Source organism: Rutidosis leptorrhynchoides, chromosome 1 (assembly GCF_046630445.1).
Source record: "Rutidosis leptorrhynchoides isolate AG116_Rl617_1_P2 chromosome 1, CSIRO_AGI_Rlap_v1, whole genome shotgun sequence".
In the NCBI taxonomy this organism is placed as follows: Eukaryota; Viridiplantae; Streptophyta; class Magnoliopsida; order Asterales; family Asteraceae; genus Rutidosis; species Rutidosis leptorrhynchoides.
Genome location: NC_092333.1, coordinates 591,124,203 through 591,148,993, shown reverse-complemented (window position 1 = coordinate 591,148,993; position 24,791 = coordinate 591,124,203). Strand labels below are relative to the sequence as shown.

The following is a 24,791-nucleotide window of genomic DNA, read 5'->3' as shown; positions in this document are numbered from 1 at the left end:
CACTTGACATCTCCATACAAATCTTGATGAGGTCATAATTATATAAAATTTAATGAAAACTTAAAATCTATTACAGAGTATATATTAACACATTTACATAATGCTATATCTTTATATGGAATTTTCAGCATAATTTGATATCATAATTACATCTATCTATTTTCAACATTATATTATATTATATTATACTAATATACTAATTTTCATGACCTTTTACTGTTCACAGGAGCAGTTTAGTCATTTTAGTCCACTTGCAGTTTAGAATTAATATTAATATATTATTATTAACAATAAATTTTCAAACTGACATGTAGTATCACGGGTCCTTAAACTAGTATGAGAGAACTGATCAAACCCTTATAAATGAGATGGGAAGTGTAATGGGTTTTTGGACCATCTTCACCATCATATTTAATGAAATGTGACACATTTATTGTCATTACGTACCAAGATGTTTTGTCACATTAGCGTTTTATTCACATAAAGTTTTTGAGTCTATTATCATATTTGCTTCAAGAAAGTGATGCTACATACACTAAATCTGGAATTCTTTTGGCAAAAAGAATGTTTTCATAATTGAAACTTGTAGTCTTGTACATGTTGTAGTCTACATGTTAATGGATTAAGATCCGGCTAAACAAAAATAATACTCCGTAAGATAATTAACAAAACCTTCTCACCTTTATTATAAATAAGAACACAAAGCCAACATCATGGTTTACCAAAGGATAAAACATTCACGGTTTAGGTTTTTTTCTCGTAGATGATATTTCCATTCACATATTTAATAAATCCATTTAAATTATACATTGATAACTTATTGTACAAGCAGTTAATACATAATAAAAGTGGATTTATAAAAAAGACAAGTGGATTTATCATCTCCCTTTTTATTCAAGATAAAAACAAAGTCAAAATCTAAACTGAATACCCAGTCTACACCTAAATAAATATACGGAAGAACATAAAGATAAGTCCAAATATTAAAGATAATAACAAAAAAAAAACTTTGAATATTATCCAACTCCTTTGACTTGCTCTTCGATCACACGTGCCTGGCCGACTTAGTAATCTGACTCCTTTCTCATGTTCAGCCCAAAGTACTACCAGCCTACTTATTCCAACATTCAAATATACATCGACTGTTGTTGGGCCAGCTTATGTTGTTGAGTCTGACCCAATACTAGCTTCTGTTGTTGAGCCTGACTCAATATACCGCGAATATAAATCATCCTCCGTGCTTCAAAAAGGCTCGCCCTAAAGTCTTCGTCATCGCCACTATAACTAACATATGATGACAATTTAGAAACCTTAAATTTGACGAGTACATTATAATGAAGTTGGAGTTCAATCTTAGACGTGTTGGCGTAAATTTTTCTAACACATGAAAAAGCCATTAATTGTCACGTATTCACTATCATAAGATATTGGAACACCAAATACACCAAAGTAATAATCACCCCGTTCGCTTGTGCCTCTCCTTCTTCTTCCTCTACCTCACTATCAGTAATAGTTATGGTGCCTTCAACCGCACAATATTCATGAACATACTCCAAGTTAAAAGTTGATCAGCTGAATCAACAAAGTAATCTAATTGAACATTTCTTATAAACTTATTCTAATCGAGTCATAATTTAGTCCCTTCCGATTCGAATAGTCTCGAGTCAGAATTCGTAAGTCAAGACTTGAGTGAAAAAATATTAAATTTGTCTGTGTAATCGTTGTATTAGGACTTATAATAAGTAGTAATTGTGTTAGAACTTTAAATTATTGTAATTTTCTATTTTTGTGATGTTTTAATTTTTCTATTTTTAGAGCTTTTAATAAACTGTAATCGTTTATTGATTTTAATTCAAATGTGTTTTATTAATTTTTTTTAGTAATTAAAAATAATAATCTAACTAATTAAAAAAAACTAAAATAAATAATACAATAAAGAAAATGAAAAAGAAATTAAAAATACACACCTCTACCTTCCAACACAACACTCAACACACCACTCCATTATTTTTCACTTTACTAACACGCATGTCACGTCAGCGTCATACACCCCATCCCCACCCCCACCCCCAACATGCCTAATTTTCCAATCACCATTATAATAAGTCTTATTGGTTTGTGTTTGGTTTGGGAATTCGTATGGAATAAGAAAGTTTTAGAGTATTCGGATAATGTTGGCAGTGATGACGTTGTCGGTGTATGTTGAGTCTTTCCTCTTTGCAATCAGTTTCTCAATTAAGGTGCTTTGGATGATGTTAGCCGGTGATGGTGTTGTTTATGATATGGATAAAAAGAAGACATCTATGTCGAATGGGAATGCTTTGGATTATTTGTTTTCTTCAAGATTGGTCAAAGCCAATGTAGACTATATACCTAACAAAATATTATCTTAGGTCACAAACTTCTAAGTTGTACATGAGTGTAAACAAAATGTTATCTGTTATCGACTAAACCGGTTAGATTACTTATTATATGTCAGTTTCTATTTTATTTTAAAAATGACATGGACATTAATGTTAGACAAGTGAGGGTATTTTTATCATTTTAGAATTCTTTGACCCTTTAACTATTTATTTACTTTGCATCTTCATTTTCATCAAAGTATAATATAAGAACTCAAAATTTAAAAACCTAATTTTCAAACACGTTAGTTTAAACAACTATTAATATTACACTTCATCCGCACTAAATAAAAACCCATTTGTACATCAATAACAAAAAATATGAACCCGGATCTAAAAAACACATTAGATCGGTGATAATAAAAACGCAGATCAACATGTGTTTGGATACATGTAGTAAACACGTCGAGTGTTATTAATTGGATATTACTTTTCTGGTCATAGTATAGGTCATGTTTGTTTTTGACTTAATAATCAGGACTTAATATGAAAAGATATTGATAGGTGTTTGTATATGAATTATTATATAAGTCGCGTCTTAATGAAAAAGATTCAAATAAATGTGAAGTTCCGTCTAGGTCCTTACTTCTCAAATTTTATTATTAACTGTTTCTCAACTAACTCACATGGAAGGTTATTTTTCAATTATTCAAACAATTACTCATTCAGCACATAATAAAACAATAATTATTTATCTATCATTTATTTCTCACAAGCGTCTTATATTCATTCAGACAAAATAACTTAATTTGAAAAATAAATAAACGGTGGCATAGTTTAAAGGAAAAAGGGTCAAACGTGCCCAAAGTCGTCAAACGTGCATCCTTAATGTTTGTCAATAAACATGCGTTCTTAACTCTAAGAAAGCTTAATATTTGTTGGACCCTTTAACTCATTGGTTCATCTCCAGGTTTCAAATTATTATTGTTTGATGGTGATAATTATAGATTAGGAACGAAGTTTTTTTTTTTATAATTAAAAGCCAAGTCGGCAAACCAAAACAACAATGTGCAGCCCAACAGGCCCACCAGACAACAAATACACGACCAAAAAAGGCAAAACCTAGCCTAAACAAACTAGGCTAACTTTAAGACACCATTCTCCCATTTAAGCTTCCAAACTCTAGCAGCAACTTGAACACCCCTTGAATTCTTAACCTTCAACTCACACAGCTTCAAACGAACATTCAACTGAATAATATCAATCAGCTCAGCATCACTTCTAGACGATTGCTTGAAAATTCTGCAGTTTCTCTCCTGCCATATATAATAGACAGTTGCCCCCAACACCAATCTATGAATAATACTCCATATATTTCTTTTGTAAGGACTGGACTTGAGCATATTAATAATGTCACCAAAATTATCATTTAGGCTTCTCAGCATCAACAAAACCTTCATAGAACCCCAGACCTTCTTTGCATACATACATTGAAAGAACAAGTGCTCATGGGAATCCAAACAACATCTGCACAAATCACAAATATAATTTCCAGTAGGATTCCATTTCAGAATCCTGTCTTGAGTCAGCAATCTACCTTTTATAGCCAGCCATAAAATGAAGGAATGCTTAGGAATAGCTTGACTATACCAGACTACATGATTCCAATCAACCTTTGGACTATCCTCCCTGAGATCTTCCCATGTTTGTTTAATGGAAAATTGGACTTTCTTCATATTATTGCACACCCATAACACCTTGTCCTTCACATTAATTTCCAGACTAGGTTGTCTAATATTATGAAGAATAGGAAACTTATTCATCCACTCAATAGGCCAACTCCACTGATTATCCATAACCATATCAGCAACCTTTAAATTGGTATTTAGTCTAGCTTCATGGATGTCCCTTTGAGAAATATGCTCACATAATGGCCCAAATTCATCCCATTTATCATACCAAAGAGAAAGAGATGAACCATCACCTATGGTATGAAAAGTATGCTTCCTAATCACATTTCTAAGCTCCAAAATTCTTTTCCATCCACAACTATCATTAGGCCTAGGTTCCACATTCCAAATACTTTGATTTTTAAGCTTAACAATGTTGACCCATTTTACCCACAAAGAGTCATTTTGACCCACAATCTTCCACAGCTGTTTAGTGAGTAAAGCATCATTCCACTTTTTAATATCTTTCAAACCCAATCCCCCTTGGTCCTTTGGCTTGCATATTTCTTTCCATGCCACTTTTGATTTTCCTTTAGTTAACTCACCTTGACACCATAAAAAGCCTTTGAATAATTTTTCAATATCTTTGACCACACCAATAGGAAGATTATATACAGAGGCCCAGTAAACTTGTAAGGAAGCCAAAACTGAAGCAATAAGCTGAAGCCTACCAGCAAAAGACAAATGCCTATTTCGCCACCCTTCAATTCTTCTTTTGATCTGATCAGTAAGGTATTTACAATCTGTTGCAGACAACCCTTTAGCTAGCAAAGGGACACCAAGATATTTCATTGATAGTTTTCCTACTGAGAATGGCATAATATTCAGAATAACTTGTTTTTCACCTTCATCTACACTACCAAAAAAGACAGTACTTTTTTGAAGATTTGGAGAGAGCCCAGACACACTTTGAAATTCTTCCAAAACACTTTTAATCACCTGTACAGATTTCCTATCTCCATGGCATAAAATCAATAGATCATCTGCAAAACATAGCTGGACTAATTTCAGTTTTTTGCATCCAAAATGGTATCTGAAATCTTTATTATCATTTGTTCTAGCCACCATGATCAAGTTTAAAACCTCCATAACTAGAGTAAACAAGTAAGGAGACATAGGATCCCCCTGTCTAAGACCTCTCCCACCCTTGAAATAACCATGATTAACACCATTCACACATACAGTGAAAGAAGCAGACTTTATGCAAGTCATAATCCACTTTACCATAATATCATGAAAACCAAATTTGACCAGAATTTCACTCAAAAAATCCCAGTTTACAGTGTCATATGCCTTCTGGATGTCAACCTTCATAGCACATCTTTTAGGGCCCTTTTTCCTATTGTAACCTTTAAGCAATTCTTGAGTTAGCAATATATTATCTTGAATGTGTCTTCCAGGAATAAAGGCACTTTGGTTACAACTTACAACAGAATCCAGGCCTTCTTTAATTCTGGATGTCAGGATCTTACTAATGCTCTTATATAACACATTGCAACAAGCAATGGGTCTAAAATCGAAGACTTTATTAGGAGTGTTAATTTTAGGAATCAAAGCTATCATTGTAGCATTCCATTCACCTAGCAACTTTCCATTCCTAAAAAACTCTTTTATAGCTATGCAGACCTCATCACCTATAATATGCCAAGCCTTTTTGAAAAAATGAGATGTAAACCCATCAGGCCCAGCTGCCTTGTCACTATCAATGTCAAAAACTGCACTTTTTATTTCCTCATCAGACACCTCTCTTACCATGTACGCAGCTTGATGCTCAGTCAACTTATTAGAGAAAATATTGCCTAACTCATCAATAGGGACCACATTTCTAGCTTCTCCAAAAAAAGACTGAAAATGCTTAACAAATTGAATTGGTATCTGGTCTCCTTCATATCTATTTCCCAACTCATCACAAATACCAACAATTCTACTTTTTTGCTTCCTAGACTTTAAAATATCATGAAAATAAGCTGTATTTTTGTCACCATCTGAAAGCCATTTAATTTTAGCTTTCTGTTGCAGCAACTTTCTTTCATCTTTTAAGGCATCTTGGTATTTATTTAAAATTTCTATAGCTTCATTTCTCAATGTGACATCAAAAGGATTCTTGTCAATAAGGGCTTGCTTTTCTTTAAGTTTGGATTTCAAAACAACAACATTATCAAAAATATTCCCTTCTTTCCAACTCAGCTTTTTAAGATCCTTTTTCAGCCCTTTTAATTTCTTTGAAACCTTGAACATATTGTGACCTTCAACTTGCATATCCCACCCTTTTTCCACAATTTCCACAAATTCATCTTTATCAGCAGTAAAATTAAGAAACCTAAATGGTTTAGGGGTGCTACTAATAGCATCTGGAATGGCAAGAATAACTGGACTATGATCAGAGATGATATAAGGTAAGAATATACCATGTGAGTTCTGAAAACTGCTTGCAAATTTGTCATTGATTAAGATTCTATCCAGCTTCTTTAAGGTGCCACAATTTGGATTTTTCAGGGACTTAGTCCATGTATAATGAAAACCAGAGCTGCAAATATCTTCCACCTCTATATTATTCACACAATTGACAAAATCCTGCATGTCTTCATTAATAACAGAACCACCATCAGATTGCTCATTAGGAGACATAATCACATTAAAGTCTCCCAAAATCACCCAAGGCCTATCATTCACAATGCTTTTATGAGCTTCCAAAGCTGACCACAAGTCCCTTCTTTCTTTTCCAGAGTTACTTGCATATACAATGCTACAAAACATTTTCTTTTTATTGACTTCAATAGTACATAAAAGAACTTGTCTAGTCATATGAAGAATCATAACATCAACATTCTGTCTATTCCACCCCAAAACAATCCTACAACTATTCGTGCTATAGGCCACATTTGATGTCCATTCCCAATCTTTAAAGATTCTATCACAAACTGCAGTAATAGTTTTTGGTTTCAAATGAGTTTCCAGGATAGCACAAAAACTAACCTTCTCCTCACTAATAAACTTAATGACTTCATTCTGTTTATCCTCATGATTCATTCCCCTAATATTCCAAGCTGCCAATTTTAACTCCATTAAAACCAATCAAAACAGGTCAATCATGACCCAAGTGGCCAACCTTCTTACCTTCCAATTCATTAGCATTATATTGCTCATCAACTAATTCTTCCAATTCTTCTATGTCTTCTGAATCATTTTCATTACCACCAGCCTTATCAACATACCTCTTCATCCATTGAGTCTGATAATACTCCACCATAGCATTTGACCAGTTTCTTGATTCTGACATAGTAGGTTGTTGCTTTTTATCTAGAAAAACTCCAACAATCTTCTTTTTTTCAGCAGATAACCCTGAAGTATCTTTAACAGCAATATGTATATCTTCATCATCATTATCATTCAATTTGGACCCTTTTCTCTGCCATTCATTTTTCTTTTTATTATCATTAACCATTTTCCTTTTATAAGTCACCTCTTTGAAACCATTATTTTTAAATTGAGCTTCTTCCTTCGCTTTCACTTCCATCTCAATCTCAACAGCTGTTTTTGGCCTAATCTTGCATTCTTGAAAGCTATGACCAAAAACATTTTAGGTTTCCAAGCATAATCCACTTTGACCTTTTTGATACCTTTAACATTGTTTTCCTTGTCCTTATAGTGAATTTCAACCATCTCAGTAAAACCTTTTGAAACTTCTATCTCAACCAGCACTCTAGCATAATCAATTCTGCCCACTCCATGCTGGCACATATTGGCTGTCATTTCATCCATCACCAAAGGCTTTCCAACTTTGCTAGCAATTGTACTAATACCTTTCTTACTCCATGCTTCAAGAGGGATATCAGTCAATTTAACCCATAAAGGTACTTTGGATGGTTCAGCCTTCTCCAAATTAACTTCAGGGTTCCATTTTTGTACTAGCAATGGTTTACCCCCAACCATCCATGGGCTCATCTCAACCACAGTATTCATGCCCTCTTCATTATCAAATTTAAAGAAACAAACTTGTTTGTTATCAACAATGATGTTCCTCAATCCATACCTTCCCCACATTCGTTTTAGATTGTATTGAATTGCTGCATAAGGCATATTACAACCAACAAAATATCCACAAAGTGTTTTATCCCACTTTTTGCAACCTTCAGTCACCGGATCTTCTTCAAAGATTACCACTTCCTCCCCATCAGAGTTACATTGAGGCGGAATATAGCACAGCTTTTTATCAATGATCTCAACATCATTATTCACAGCATTAACATAAGATCTTCTAAAAGTATCATTGTTTACCAGATCATCAACCTTATTATCAACATCAATAGATTCCTTATCTTGAATAGCATTCATAGTAACTGCAGATTCAACAGATTTAACAGCAGGGCTTACAGATTTTGATCGTATCACAGAATCAGCAACAACATTCTCCCCCAATTTGCTTGACCTAGGTTCAGCTTCTGTCATTATCACCCTTTCACCTTTCTCTAACTCAGAATCAATAACTTGCTTCCTACCTTCATTACTACCTTCTTCCTTTTCCAGTTCCTTTGAAATCCTATCCTCTTCCAGACAATTTTGATTTTCATCCTTATTTTTCAATTCGTGAATTGAATCCCCAAATTTTTTAGGGATTACAACTTTTCGTTTCGATGACTTAGTTTTTGGAGGCATAATGGATGAGGGTGTTTTGTTTATTGAAGCTGAGTCAGATTCAACGTTGGATGATTTCGGTGAGTTTACACCGTCTCCGGAGCTCCGGCAACTTACGCCTACGGTTGATTACTCCGGTGACATTTATCTTATATAACTACAGCGTTTTTAGGAACGAAGTTGCAGTTGGCTAATATGGGAATTTTGTAAACATTGAGAAAAGGAGAAGAAAGAAAGAGAAACAACACTTGAAATACGTAAAATATTCCCAATTATTTTTTTCGGTTTAAATGTTAATCCGTCATTAATATACAAATTGAAAGTTTATGACTGACACTAATATTTTTTTATTATATAATATATATATATATATATATATATATATATATATATATATATATATATATATATATATATATATATATATATATATATATATATATATATATATATATATATATATATATATATATATATATATATAAAAGTGAAAGTATATAATTTATTAATAACTTTAATCTTTTATTTTATACTAAATAAAAGTTAGTAAAACATAATTTCATACCCATGATAAAAGGGAAGCTCGTTAAACCATTAAACCTATTTCTTTTAATAGAAAAATAGTATGAAACATAAACCAACTAGTTTAATACCCGCGCATTCGCGTGATTAACAAAGTGAAGTTTTTTACTCGAAAAAATTTAATTGAATTACGATATGAATTCATTGCACGGGTAAGTTTACAATTTTATATGTAATATATATATATATTTTTTTGGTTACTCAGGAACCCCCCTACGAACGAATATTTGACTCCCCCGCAGAGGGTAAACCTGGGGGAACGAGCCCGCTGAGTGCCAGACCCGCTACCGGGTGAATTGTCTTTCGACATCCCTCCAGTCATCTCCCTTTTTGAACAAGCCGAGGCGAAACTCAAACTCGAACCCGGGTGGATGCTATCATGGGGATAGCTCAGTGGCCATCCAGGCTATGCCCGGATGGTTATTTTATATGTAATATCAAGAAAAAAGAAGATATAATCTGGGCAAGAACCTGTATGAGCACAACACATTTTTTTAGATATACAATTTGAGCATGCTGAAAACTGAAAAGAGAGATTCATAATGCACACCTGATTTTGTGAGGTCCAAGTTTTTTTTATTCTAATAAAATGCATAAACTCTTGTGATCAGTGAGGTGTTGTGCACTTAGAAGAACTAATCTGACCCCGTTGACCTTTTTCAGTTCACTATTTGAATCCTCGGATATGAAATATAACTCAAATAAAATCATTAAATAATTGAAGGGACTAACTTACCCTCTCTAATGTGCAGCAGATGCACAATGGCATTAAGTAACTTATAACATATAACATTTATATTTATATTTATATATAATATATAGAGACCTATTAGATGGATAGATAATACAGTATATACAGTATATACTACATAAAGCAGTCTATAAAATTAAGCTTTTCAGAAAAATGAGTTGAAATTACAGCCCTTGATATTACATTACAATAAACAATATACAATAACAAATTGTTTCTGTATATACATTGTAATACAAGATATATGACTATTTAACACCTCACATACCAGTCAATAAGGGTTTTAATGTCCTCAAATATGATAGTAATAAAAATCCAGTATCATTTAAGTGTTGTTTTCTCTTGAACTATCTTTGAATGCAGATAGACGTTATCCACTCCAGTTGGTTCAAGTCACAATCTATAATAGGAAATCAGAGATTAAAACAATTGAAGACCTGAAAATGCATCAACCCCGTGGGATCAAAAAACTTAGACAACTTTTACTAATTTTATAAACCAAAATGATTGCTGTTCGAGAAAAAAAATGGTTGCTAGTTTGATTAAAACACCTCCATTCAATTTTGTAATATGGTCAGAGTATAACATATAATAACATACAGAATTCATTAGACTGGACGATCAGTGCATAGTATATGATCATGAATTACAAATTGTTAAATATTAGATTAGATTAGTCATCACACAGAACTCCATAATACAATCTACCAAATACAGTCTAAAAACAAACACACTCATTTCACTCATGGATTATAGTAATCAAGTCCAAAGCACGAAATACTTTCGGTACCAAAAGGTAAATTACCGAAAAACCCGTTACCGAAACCCGTACTGATTTCTGTAATCACTTTTGGTATTTGGTTCCAAAATTTTGAATTTTTCGGTATCAGTATATACGGTTTTGGTACGGTACGGTTCCGGTACTGATCTCATCCTTAGTTCATAACACATCCATTCTGAAATTAAGTATTTTATTCTCATTTTAATAATTATTTATCTGTTTGATAATTACTTTCATTTTTGAGTTCATTAAATATAAATATCACTGTGTACCTTTCGAAGACTAAAGATCTTATAGTGATATGGTGTCGTTGAAGCCTTCATAACACAGCCATTCAGAAAATGCATCCAACGGACATCACTCCCTGTTACATATAAAACCCAATTGATGTTTTTAGAAAGAAAACCCCATAACATTAATCCAACATTTTATAAAAAAGACTAATTTAATCTAACTTTAACATGATCGATTTTATATGATTTCAAGGTTATCCGACATGTAAATGTTTTTCTTATTTATTTATGAAAAACATTAATAGTAGATTTACAGAACAATAAATTAAGAGTAAATACCTAAATTTTACAATAGTTTTAGGGCTTTTTGTTTCTTTGAATCGGATTTCTGCATTTACAACAGGAATCGTAAGTTTTCAAAATACGAAATTAAGAGTAAATACCTAAATCTTCATGCGTTCAGATATACCAAATGTTGGATTGAAGGGATTTCATCATGTAATTAATCATTGCCTTCATCATACCGATATAAGCGATGAGGAACAGATGAGTTGTAATCCTAAATTTGAGATATAGATTGAAAAGATGATATAACTGTGTGCTGAATTCGATTATTACACAACAAAATCAGAAAAGAAAGATATACAGATAAAACTTACGATTAACGAATAAAAATCAAATATGCGATTGGTTGATTTCAAACGATGTATAAAATTGGGTTCCATATGCATTATATCGCCTGAGATGGAAAAGAGGAAAGAGGATGCGTGGGTTTTGAGAAACTGAAAAAAGAACTATGAATCTCATAGGGTGGTTTTTTTCCCAATTTTGTACGAGTAACTTAAATAAAAAAAAAAAAAAAGGTTAAAGTAACTAGAAAAAAAAAAAAAAAAACTTCTCGTGAGACACTGTTCCGATCTAGTAATATTATATTATTAAGGGTATATTGGTAAATACCTTCTAACCTTATTATGAGAGAGACGAATCTTAATATAGATAAATGTGAACCATCAGATTTCTTTGATACATTCCTATTCTACGGTTGAGATTGAATTTTGAAAGAATCTCTTTTTTAATCTTAAATAATAAGCACTGTGTTTTAATATATAGAGGAGATAAATGAACGAAAATTTGATGTAAAACTTCCATTAATTATAAGCGGTAGAAAGATGTGTAAATCGTAATACAAGTAAACGAATAAATTAACTACTAATTTTCTATTTACTTCGAATAAAAAAATGGAACTGTTGTGAAATGCAATACATTTTAAAGTAGTTTTGACAAAACTAGCTAATAACGTTGAGATGGCCGAGTTGGTCTAAGGCGCCAGATTAAGGTTCTGGTCCGAAAGGGCGTGGGTTCAAATCCCACTCTCAACAAATACTTTTTTACCTCCCACTTACACATAAATTAACATGGTATAATCGAAAGTTCGAAACAGCGTCAACTTTTAATCTCGTAGTATTCATAATTCATAATTGATATCACATAACTTTGATCAGATTTGACAACAACAAATATTATTATAGACCATTAATACTCACGGTCATTTTTGATGTGTTATGTTAATGGGTCATTCTTTTTTCTTTTCTTTTTTCCCTTTTTGGCAAAAAACAAGAAGTAAAACTTATAACAATTTTTCATAAGGGCACCAAGCTGGGTTTACAAATGACATACCATATACTCACTTAGAACTATAAAAATGCAAAAAACTACATCCCCTTATAAACAATTCAGACATTAGCTAGCTCAAAACTTAAACTATCCCATGTATACCATTGTCTCACATAGAGGCATCCATGGGTTATCATTATGGATTATCATTACTGACGTAGAATCGATGACTTTAGCAAATTTTCGCATTAACTAACCATTTAAACACTTTTAACTTGATCCGAGTTAATGGGTCATCCTTGGTAGGCCTTTATACTACTATTATTAATGAGTTTGGCTCACTCCTTTTTATATAAAGAAGACTAGAAGAAGGTTTCTAGGGACGATATACATACACAACATCACGATTAGAGAACGGTTCCTCTGGAACCTCTCATATCTCACGATACATACATGGAGGTTTCTCCTTAGAACCTCCATCTTCCTCTTCTCCAAAACTCCATCTCCAAAGATTGTCCCAATTGTCTCTTTACCACCCACGATGAGAACTATCTCGACGGGTTACTACAGGCACCCAGAGTGTAAATAGGTTATTCCCCTCACAAGTTGCACTCAGTCTGAATTGGCTTGATTACTGAGATAATTGTTTCCTTCCAAATGATGATGATCATAACTAAATTCGTTACGCCATAATCCAGTTTGTCAATACTCATTTTCTTAATTTGCATCACTATCTCCTTTTCAGAACAAAGTGTAATCACCTCGATTGTTCGATTCTACGAATTCAAGAAAGCTCACAAACACAAGTTTTTTCCTTTTTCTTTTAACAATGAGTTGGGAGTCACTAACGGGGTCCGCATTGGGATATCACAAACCCGATCATATCCATGTCACTCGTCGGGAGGAAACCACATTAGAAAAACCCCCTTAAGGATCGAACCTTTCGCATCCACCGAATACTCAGATACCGGGTACAACTTAGGCAATGCACAAATGGTAACAACAGAAGGCTTACCTATAACAAAAGACTAAGAATGCAATCAACATATCGAATTACGATTGGAAATGGATTAACAGAAACAACCATGCTTCTAAATTCCCTACATAATTTGCAGTCGTTGGTTCAGTTACAATGCAGATGATTCTATTATTGAGATGTTTGAGAAACTGGAGATGGTTAAAGATGTTCACGTTGATTAGAGTTATCTTTTAAGAAATATGCTTGTTCATGATGACATGAATAATAAGAATAAGTATGATCAACGAGTTGAGGCGTTTGTAGATGGTAAGAAACAGCCTGGAAAGATATATGCTATGATGTCGTTTAGCGTTTAGTGATGATGATGTGCAAGATTTTATTGCTGCAGCAGTTGGTATAAACCAGAACCAGACAGAACCAGACATAGTGGAGGATCTAGAAATCGTAGTCACGGGTATCACTAGTTAAAAAATCAAAAAAAATTACAGTATTAATAGTGGCACACAAAAATTTTAGAAAATCCAGTGGTCTTACTAGTTAAATGCCCGAAAAAATTTCAACTAGATTGCATATTTCAGTGGTAGCCCGTGGTACCACTGGAAACTGGAACTACGATGTCATTTACCGTTTAGTGATGATGATGGGAAAGATTTTATTGATGCAGCAGTTGGCATAAACCAGAACCAGACTCAGTGGAGGATCTAGAAATCGTAATCACGGGTGTCACTAGTTAAAAGCTCAAAAAAAATTACACTATCAAATAGTGGCACACAAAAATTTTACACTATCCAGTGACGTCACTAGTTAAAGCTGAATAATTTTCAAATAGATTTCACATTTCAGTGGTAGCACGTGCTACCACTAGTACTAAAGTATATCCTCCCTTGACCAGACTAGTGATTTGGGTAGACGAATTTTATCTCAGTAAAAACAATGATAATAAAAAAGATTATAGAAAAGTATTTGTGATCGTGGCATACGTGTTGTGTTGTATTTACTTTCGATGTAGAAGTCTCAAGTTACATCTTTATTTGGATCAGATGAACTTTGGTTACTGTTTCCCGTAAAATATAAGGCCGCGTTTGGTTGGAAGAATGTTTTTGGAATGAATTGGAATTGATAAATCCCGTGGAATGCGAAAATTGTGTTTTTATTGACATGAAATGGAATTGAATTTCATTTTATAAAATAAGTAAAAAGTTATACAAAAAGTTTTACTTCCAATTTCAGTTTTCATTTTCAAGTCGTGTTTCCAATTGAAGTTTTCATATTCGCGCGTCGAAAACGCGTTGCGAAACGTGCTGCAAAAACGCGCTGCGAAAACGCGAGTCGAAATGTACGTAATATGTAAACGTGAATATTCGAGGATCTTTTGATTTTCATAGATTAAATGTTGGAAGGAATTCAAATCCATTAACATCTTGAAGGAATGAACATTCCATAGATGAAGGAATCTCAAGATTCCAAGTAATTTAATTTCTTCCAAAATATATCAACCTAACGGAGCGGTCTAAGAAATTCAATTCTAGTTCCATCAGATTCCTTTGAAATTCCGTGAACCAAACGGGACTCAACTTTGCATCTGGAACTAACATAGTAAAATTTCCTAGTGAATATGTGCATCGCTTCCAGTTGCGTACCGCAGAGAATGGGCATGTAGGCAGGGTGTGCTAATACACATGCATTGGTTTTATCTTTCAAGTATGGATCTATTTAAATGGATCAATACTCATCTGTGGGTTGATTTGCTTCACGTTGTATCTATAACGGGTCAAGCACAAAATAAAATTCAGAACAATAGCTAACAAGTGAGGTTACTGTTTTTTAGAAAGATTGAGCCTTTAAACCTTTTTCTTATAACATTTGAAAAAATATAAGCCTTTTACAGGTCAGGGAAAGAAACCATAAACTGCCAGGGCATCATACTATTGATCTGGGTAGTGGTTTAAACTCTTCAGATAATAAAATTATTCGAAAGCGTTTCAAGAACATTGAACAAAACAATCTGGGCAGCAAAGTTTCAGCTTTTTGTTTACAGACAATGTAAGGAAATCAAACTTTGCTCAAATGGTTTTCAAACAGCTTATACAATAAATATTTGATATAACCTGCATGAATTCGTGCAGCATGTAGTAAATTCAACATATGAGTTGGCTTGTGGTCTAAAGAAAATGAATATCTGTTCATTATTTGAAGTACACTCTAGACGAGACGAAACTAGCTGTAAATCCATCATTTTAACCTACACTTAGGAAAAATTTATGTTAAAGATCGTATTCTACGGCTTCCGCCTACTGACATTATTCCATTATTCGTTCGCGATTTCATGCACAAGATACCGCGCCTGCTCTTACTCTTGTCCTGAAAAATATATTCAGTGTCATATTTCGGTGGTCCCTATAAAATATATCTAGAAAGTGCAAATCACCTCGAATTGAAACGACTGAGATTTGGGCTGAACCGACAAGGTATCCCGAACAGGTAAAACTAGCAAGAAGAAGATAAGACTGTTATAATCATTTATTAACAACTATTTAAATTTAAATTGACATATATATTAAATTTGAAATTTTCTGAGTTGTCATATATACCTTGATCCGAGTAAGCCGGCATTGAATCTTTAAGAAGTGAGGATGGCTTGTAACTGTTACAAGTGTACAAGAAGAGCGGGACTTCATCGTCTACTTTAAATTCATCATTTTCATTCATATTGTTAGCTGCAATTTGATTCTTTGATCTTTTAAAGCTTTGATTTAGTTTAGAAACATCTGAGACGGCTGTTACAGACATTAAGTTGTATATCAAACAAATATATTTGGGAAATTAAAAAAAAAAAAAATGTAACACGCATAAATCTTACGTGGCATTATGTAACGAGAGTTATATTTTGGATTATCTCCCCTCTCAGAAACTTTGGCTAGAGCAATCTTGTGAGAATAGTCTTGGCAAGTTAACAATTTCTGTATGGTGAATTCAAAACAAACAACGTTAGATATAAACAGAAAAAAAGTACCCAAGTTTCATTTTGTGGTTAACTTGACTAACTTGATTAAGGATACTTAGTTTGGCTTCTGTTTGATAGACTGTACCAGTTTTAGACAGATGGTGATCAAGATTAGCTGAAACTGATCCTAGATGATCCACAACAGTCACCAAAGCGCTGCGTATGTACTCCTTTGTGTTCTTTAAAACTTTGCAAATGGGATTGTATATATTGCATCAACAATTGTACCCTTAAATAAAGATAGTGTATTAAGATCACAAAGATGTAGTATTAAGATTTTAAACTTGCTGAATTTCAAGTTCACTATTTTCTTAAAATTTTCAGATTTTTATATCTAAACTTTTTTCCTTTATACCAAAAACAAGTTTCCAAACTGATATGCTCATATATACTCTCTACAACCAAACTGCTTTGACTTAATTTGAGATTATAATACAGCAAGTTTAACACATGAAGTCAAAGTTTGACCTAAGCGTTCATCTTCCGCAGTTGCATAACCCGCCTCCAACTGCTGTCCAAGAGTGAACCCGACCCAATCCGAGGGCACATGCGGTAAAACCCGTCTCCCTCACTGCCCCCGCAACGCGGTGTACGGAAGGCACCCTTGGGTGGAATTCAAGGGTTAAGGAGCCCACAAGAGTCGAACTCTTGACCTCTCGCTAAGAGATGCAAACCACTACCACATGAGGTACAACACAAGGTTGAGGAGTCTAGTTACTCACAGCTGCTTTTCATTTGAATTCAAGAAAGTAGATTGATAGGAATCTGCTGCACTGTGCAGCTGTGAACATAAACCTTTTAGATCCTGCAATAAAAATATCAAATTTGTGAACAAGAAACACATCAATCAATCTAAATAATAAGATAACACAGCAATTTATATAGTTAATTAACTTGAAGAGATTTTTTGAATTCAGTGTCATTTTCTGATTCAGGTTGCGAGTTGTGTTTATGATCTTCAAATAGGCTCTTCATGTTTTTTGAGCTTTTAGTTCTCAAAGTTTATGTTGTGATTGCATATATGAATAGCATATACATGCAAACACATAGGCACAAAAAGCACCTGGGTAAGTGTGTTACTTGTTGATAAATTTAAGATTCTGTTGTCAGCAGCATAACAGAATTGGCATGGGAAATGGGCATAATGCTATTATTATATATTTATATTATATTTAGTAGAAAGATACAAACTTTTTTGGTAGTATTACTTCATTCCCGTGATCTTTTCTGTTAAAACAGAATTAGTTAATTATTGTCACCCTAATGATGATTAAAAAAAAATAAAGTCAGTTTGTTGAAAAGTTTGAACCCTTGCATCGAGATAGACAACCTTGTTCAGACTAAAAAAATTCAAACACGCAATATTATGCTGGTATTGTATGTTAAACTCGCTTAGATTTATGTTCTTAAACTCGTATAGGATACATTTATGTTGAACGTTGATATAACACTGTTTTAGATTCTTGAATGTAAATCTGTTCATATTTCTACTCCTTGATCTCATAATTAATAGACATCTAAAGATGCTTCATTTTCGTCATGTGGCCGGCTATTTAAGTCATCATTATATGATCAAACTGATTACCTATATCTCTTTGTTTCATTTTTAGTCATAACTATATGAATATTGTTAAAATACAATGCAAATTTAGAATAATATGGAATTAGTATATGTATATGGGTAAAATATCTAGATATTAATATGTATATGAAAAATATCTAGATATTAAAATGTAAAGAAAAATCTAGATATTTATGTGTGTAAGAAATATCTAGATATTTATATGTATAAAAATATCTAGATATTTATATATATCCATGGAAATATCTAGTTTCTAGAAACTTCCATGGAGTAGTATAAATAAGGGTGAGAATTTCATTTGTAGAGTGTGAAGTAAGTTGTGAGAGTTGTGAGTAAGAGTGAAATAAGAAGTGAGTTGTGAAGAAGAGAAGAAGAGTGTGAGTTAGCGAAAGTAGAGAAGAGAAAGCTTGTAAGTAATATTGTAATTGTAATTTAATATAAGTGTTTTTGTTAAGTTTCCCGATCTAGCCTTAGTTTATGTTTAAGTTCTTAGTGCACTTTTGTTGTTCTTATTATATGGTCGGCTCTGCCGCCTAAGTGATACATGGTCGGTTATAGCGCCTAAATGATATATGGTCGACACTGTCGCCTAAATATTATTGTGCACTAAGGATTTATAAAATTAAAGGCTAACCAACGTCAAAGTGTTGGTCTAGTGAGTGAGTATAACCTAGGTCCTCTATAGTGGGTGTGTTGGGCTCGTCGAAGCTTCCAACAATTGGTATCAGAGCGGGTCGTTCGGGACCATTGCTAGTGGAGGAAATCGATAAACGTTGGACGTTTACATCGGCTTGTTTTCACCAAGGCTCTAAGGGAGATTCTGTCGGAGCACAGTTAGGAACTGTGAAAGCTCATCGGTCAGGGACCAAGCTTATTGGACGTTGGACGTCATGATGGCAGATCTTGCAAGTACGAGTAGTGGAATCAAGAGTCTCAATAACCACAACTATGGTTATTGGCGGACTTGTATAGAATCCTACCTACAAGGACATGATTTATGGGAAATAGTTGCTGGCAGTGACACAACGCCTCCACCGAAAGAAAATGCTGAAGCCTTAAGAAAATGGAACATCAAGGCTGGGAAGGCTTTATTTATATTGAAGACTACAATCGAGGAGGATCTATTGGAGCACATCCGTGACGAGAAAACACCAAAGACAGCTTGGGAAACTTTTGAAAAATTATTTTCAAAGAAGAATGAAGCACGCCTCCAGCTCTTGGAAAATGAGCTCGCAGGTATCTCACAAGGAAGTCTATCTATTTCTCAGTATTTCACCAAAGTGAAATCTATTTGTCGTGAGATATCTCAACTTGCTCCTGAAGAGAAAGTGAGTGATGCAAGGATGAAGAGAATTATCATCCATGGCTTAAGATACGAGTATAATGGATTTATAGCCGCTGTGAGAGGATGGCCTACTCAACCATCATTAATAGAGCTGGAGAATTTATTGGCTAATCAAGAGGCATTAGCCAAGCAGATGAATGAAGTAACCATAAAAGACGGAGAAGATGCACTCTTCACCAATAAAAAGAAAGCAACATCTCGAAGACAAGAGGCGATGAAAGAAAGTAAGACATATGGGTGGAAGGGTCACCCAAAATCAAAAGGCAACGCTTCAGGGGGAGCTCAACAAGGAAGAAGAGATCATCGCCAACAATACGGGGAAAATGATAAGAGAAAGAATGGTGAATGCTTCAATTGTGGCAAGAAGGGTCATTTTGCTCGAGAATGTAGATTCCCCAGAAGGCGAACTTTCGAAGGAAATGTGGCCGCCGCAAGAGATGAGAAGAAAGAGGTCACATTCGAAGCAATCATTAATGAGGAAACATGGGATGCAGAAGCAGGACTCTCCGTTGAAGCTGACATGGATGATCAAGCTCTTGCAGCAACCTTAAAGTCAAAAATAAACTACAAAGATGATTGGATCATTGATTCTGGGTGCTCAAATCATATGACCAATGATGAGACGAAGCTGCAAGAAATGGAGGATTACAAAGGAAAGAGAGTCGTGTTGACAGCCGACAATTCAAGGTTGTCTATTTCTCACATTGGAAAGACAATAATTCCAAATGAAGGCGACTCTCATAAGCTCCAACTCCAGATGGTGTATCTTGTCCCTGGCCTAAAGAAGAATTTATTATCAGTACCACAATTGACAGCAGAAGGGAATTATGTGCTCTTTGGACTAGAAGATGTGTCCGTATTCAAGAGAGTGAAGGTGGTTGGCAATCCAATTATGCAAGGAAGAAGAATAGAGTCGGTCTATGTACTATCTGCTGAAACGGCATATGTCGATAAGACTCGAAAGAATGAGACGGCTGATCTTTGGCATGAACGTCTTGGGCATGTGGGCTACAACAAGTTAAAGGAGATGATGGTGAAACACATAGTAAATGGCCTTCCTCAAATTGATATACGAACAGATACAATATGTGCTGGATGTCAATTTGGCAAAGCTCACCAATTGCCATTCAAAGAGTCAGAGCATCAGTCCAAGACACCACTAGAGCTCATACACTCAGATGTCTTCGGCCCAGTGAAACAAACATCACTTGGAGGTATGAAATATATGGTGACAATCATTGATGACTTCTCAAGATATGTGTGGGTTTACTTCATGAAGGAGAAGTCGGAGACTATTCTGAAGTTTAAAGAGTTCAAGAACAAGGTAGAAAGTGAGCTCAATACTAAGATCCGGTGCTTACGCACAGATAATGGAGGAGAATATTTATCGACTGAGTTCAATATGTATCTTGAGAAGCACAAGATCAGAAGGCAATTAACTTGCCCTAATACTCCACAACAGAATTGTGATGACCCGGAAATTTCTAACCAAATTTAAACTTAATCTTTAACGTTTCCGACACGATAAGCAAAGTCTATGAAGTTGAATCTCAAAATTTTGAACTATTCAATTACCCTTCGATTGTTTTCAATGATTCGCAAACCATTATATGTAAATAGATACATATATATACTATAACTTGAAAACGTAACAACATTTTAATTGTTTAATATCGTACATTAAACTTATTGGTTTAAATATTTATTTGAATATATATGATAAGTTGGAATATTAATTGTATGAATAAATTGCGACGTATATTTAAAACGTGTTTATGAATGTTGAAAATATATATTAACTTGGTCATAAAATGATTTGTTATTATATATCAACAAATAGCGAGACAATGATTTATAGAAGTAAATGACCAAAACACTCGAAAGTTTAAGATACACTTTAAATGATATAGTTTATTGATAATTTAAGACTATATTTTGACAAAGGTACGAGTCACAAAACGTAAATTGCGAGTTTTCTAAGCATACGAAAATGCGTTCAAGAAACCGGAACCGGGACATAAGTCTAGTGACAACGTACGAGTCATCGGAACGAAAATTACAAGTCAACTATGCATGTGAATTTAATATAATATATAATTAATTATATAAATTAAATATATTATATATATTATATAAAATTATGTCGACAAACAAAAAGTTAAAAGTTTGTGAGCTGGATCAGAGGGCCATGCGATCGCATGGCCTTGAAGCACAAATCCCATGCGATCGCATGGGGTACTTTTTCAGAAAAGGTTCTATAAATTGCTCAGTTTTCACACTTCTTTCTCTAAATTATATATTACTCTGTATTTATTTTATTTATTTATTTATTTTTTATTATTATTATTATTATTATTATTATTATTATTATTATTATTATTATTATTATTATTAAGATTAATATTATTATTAATCTTATTATTATTAATATTATTAATTAGTATTATACATAAAATACTACGACGAGGTTATGAGCGTGTCACTTTCAAAAATGGGTTTTTGAGCGGGATAAAGTTAAGGAAATTATGAGTTATAGCCATGGAGGTTATGGGTAATGTTCATGGGTATTATTTACAAGTCAAACCTACTGTTATCATCTATGTTGCGTCTACGTACTTTTCTGCAATATTGAATCACAATATTGATACGTAAGCATTTATATTTTATCTTTTATACATTAATTGTGTATCCATGTCTAGTGCTCAAGTATATATATTTATACATGTTTGTATGCTAAATTTCATCGTTAAACAGTTTATAATGAATCACGAATTAAATACATATATTACTGGTAAAAGGTATATGATATACATGTTTTCGGAAAGCTGGCGAAAAATCAATAACTTTTCATTTAGACACCGAATAGCTTCGATGAACGGATTAAAAGATATGATCAACTGAATTATGATTGACGTTAATTGAAATTGCTTTTGAATCTGCAATTAAGATTTAAATAACTTGTTTACGAGATTGATAAAGTGAACTTTTAAATATTACCAACCGAGTAAATGACTCCTTATATAAGGTATGTCTCGTTTTGTTGAACTATTGTCAAAATTGACTTTTTAAAATGACTTTGGATAACTTTTATATGTCAATCTCGAGCATTAGGATTATGATACACTATGACCTGACCTAGCTTGATAGACATTTATTGACCAACATATGTTCTCTAGGTTGAGATCTACGGTTATTTGGTAATCCGAGTTTCAGTCACATTTTGGTGAACGACTTTATATGCTGCTAAGGTGAGTTTCATTTGCTCCATTTTTAATTGCTTTTGCAATATATATTTTTGGGCTGAGAATACATGCACTTTATTTTGAAACGCAATGGATACAAGTACACACTTAATTCTACGCTGAGTTTAAACCGAAAATCCCTTAGCTTTAGTAACTAGTAACTGCTAGTACATAGGATATGGACTGGTGGGCGCGAATAACAGTATATGGATCCATAGGGCTTGATATCCCCGTTCGAGCTAGAGCACTAGCCTTTTAACGGACGTATGCTATTTGAGAAGCGTACACGTTGGTTTGCGTGTATTATTAAGATGATTATACAAAGGGTACAAATTATATATACGTTAAGTTTAGTTACCAGGATGCTCAATTTCGTAGAATATTTTGATAAACGTTTCTGGATGAAACAACTGAAATCTTGTGATCCACTTTTATATACAAATTATGCGAAACACTAAAACTATGAACTCACCAACCTTTGTGTTGACACTTGTTAGCATGTTTATTCTCAAGTTCCTAGAAGTCTTCCACTGTTTGCTTATATGTCAGACAAGCTATGTGCCTGGAGTCTTACATGACATATTTTTCAAGGAAACGTTGCATTCACCAAATCATCACCAAGTATCTTATTTTGACTGCATTGTCAACGGAAGTATCATTGTAAACTATTATATTACGGTGATTGTCTATATGTAGAAATCATCAGATGTCGAAAATCTTTGATTTAAATATTCATTTATGGTGTGCCTTTTCAAAAGAATGCAATGTTTACAAAACGTATCATATAGAGGTCAAATACCTCGCAATGAAATCGATGAATGACGTGTTAGTCCATATGGATTTGGAGCAATCGTCATAGTTGGTATCAGAGCGTTGGTCCTAGCGAACCAGGTCTTGCATGAGTGTGTCTAACTGATAGTTGTTAGGATGCATTAGTAAGTCTGGACTTCGACCGTGTGTGCATGTCAAAAGTTTTGCTTATCATTTCTTGTCGGAAATTACATGCTTATCATTCCTAGTCTAGACACGTTTTACTGCATTGATTGCATGAATAGTGTATAGACAAAATTCATATCTTAGCATATCTGTTACTGTAAACTTTTCCTAACATCTTCCGAAAATTTCTCCGTAATTTATGGAATTTGGTATTATATATACATATGTAAATTATGTATTGAAGAATACCAAACTAAATTCTATAATCTAATTCATATCAAAAATCATCTCCCTAATTATACAAGATGGATCCCGTATCTAGTTCAAATTCCTTAAACTCTGACAGCTATTCCGATATGGATATTCACCTGAATTCCGAAGACAGTGTAACCGGAATGGATCAACCAATTAGCCATCATCTATTCTGGATGAATTGGGGATGGGTTCGTAATCTACTTAATCATTGGAGACAAGAAGAAGGCGATCCCTTCCATCCACCACATTCACCTCTTAGTGAAGAACCTGAAGCACTTACCGGCGAACCCGTTCGTAACACCATTTTCACCCTCATTTCCAGAACAGCTCGCAACGACTACGTAATATCTAATATTCTAAATCTTATTCATCCGCTTGTCCGAACCACCAATCATCCCAGTATAATAGAAGAAGTCAACGAGCTTCGCGCTCGGGTAGTGGCTTTGGAGAATATGGTGCAAGGATTTCAAACACCAGCAGCAGAACCAGCAGCATAACCAGTACCACCATCATCAACACCAACAGTATTATTACCACCACCAATAACAACATCCCCATCACACACCTCAATATCACAATCTGTACCTCGGATATCAACATCATACTCACCATAGATACCAAGGGGTACCAATAACAATAAATGATGAAGTATTGATTCATAACTTCATCGGAGAAATATTCTACGATGATTAGGTAATCTCTAAAATCTTAGAGATTATTTATCCCAGTTCTAACCGTAAATCTAATGAATAGAAATGATAGAAGGAAGAGTAGAAACCC

The 24,791-nt window shown here is 33.8% G+C and overlaps 1 long non-coding RNA gene and 1 other non-coding gene across 3 annotated transcripts; one reads left to right on the top strand and one right to left on the bottom strand.

Annotated features, from left to right (window-relative positions):
• Window positions 1-10,185: 10,185 nt before the first annotated feature.
• LOC139883429 (uncharacterized) lies at window positions 10,186-11,831 on the bottom strand. 2 transcript variants are annotated; one of them, XR_011771840.1, is made up of 3 exons: window positions 11,498-11,707; window positions 11,094-11,185; window positions 10,186-10,440 (listed from the first exon to the last, which is right to left on the bottom strand). It is a non-coding gene; the product is annotated as an uncharacterized lncRNA (long non-coding RNA). The 2 variants fall into 2 exon arrangements; XR_011771841.1 differs by lacking the exon at window positions 10,186-10,440 and adding an exon at window positions 11,714-11,831 and having other exon boundaries at window positions 10,500-11,185; window positions 11,498-11,613.
• Window positions 11,832-12,352: 521 nt separating this feature from the next.
• On the top strand, window positions 12,353-12,433 carry TRNAL-AAG (transfer RNA leucine (anticodon AAG)). Its single transcript has one exon. It is a non-coding gene; the product is annotated as a tRNA-Leu (tRNA).
• The last annotated feature ends 12,358 nt before the right edge of the window (window positions 12,434-24,791 follow it).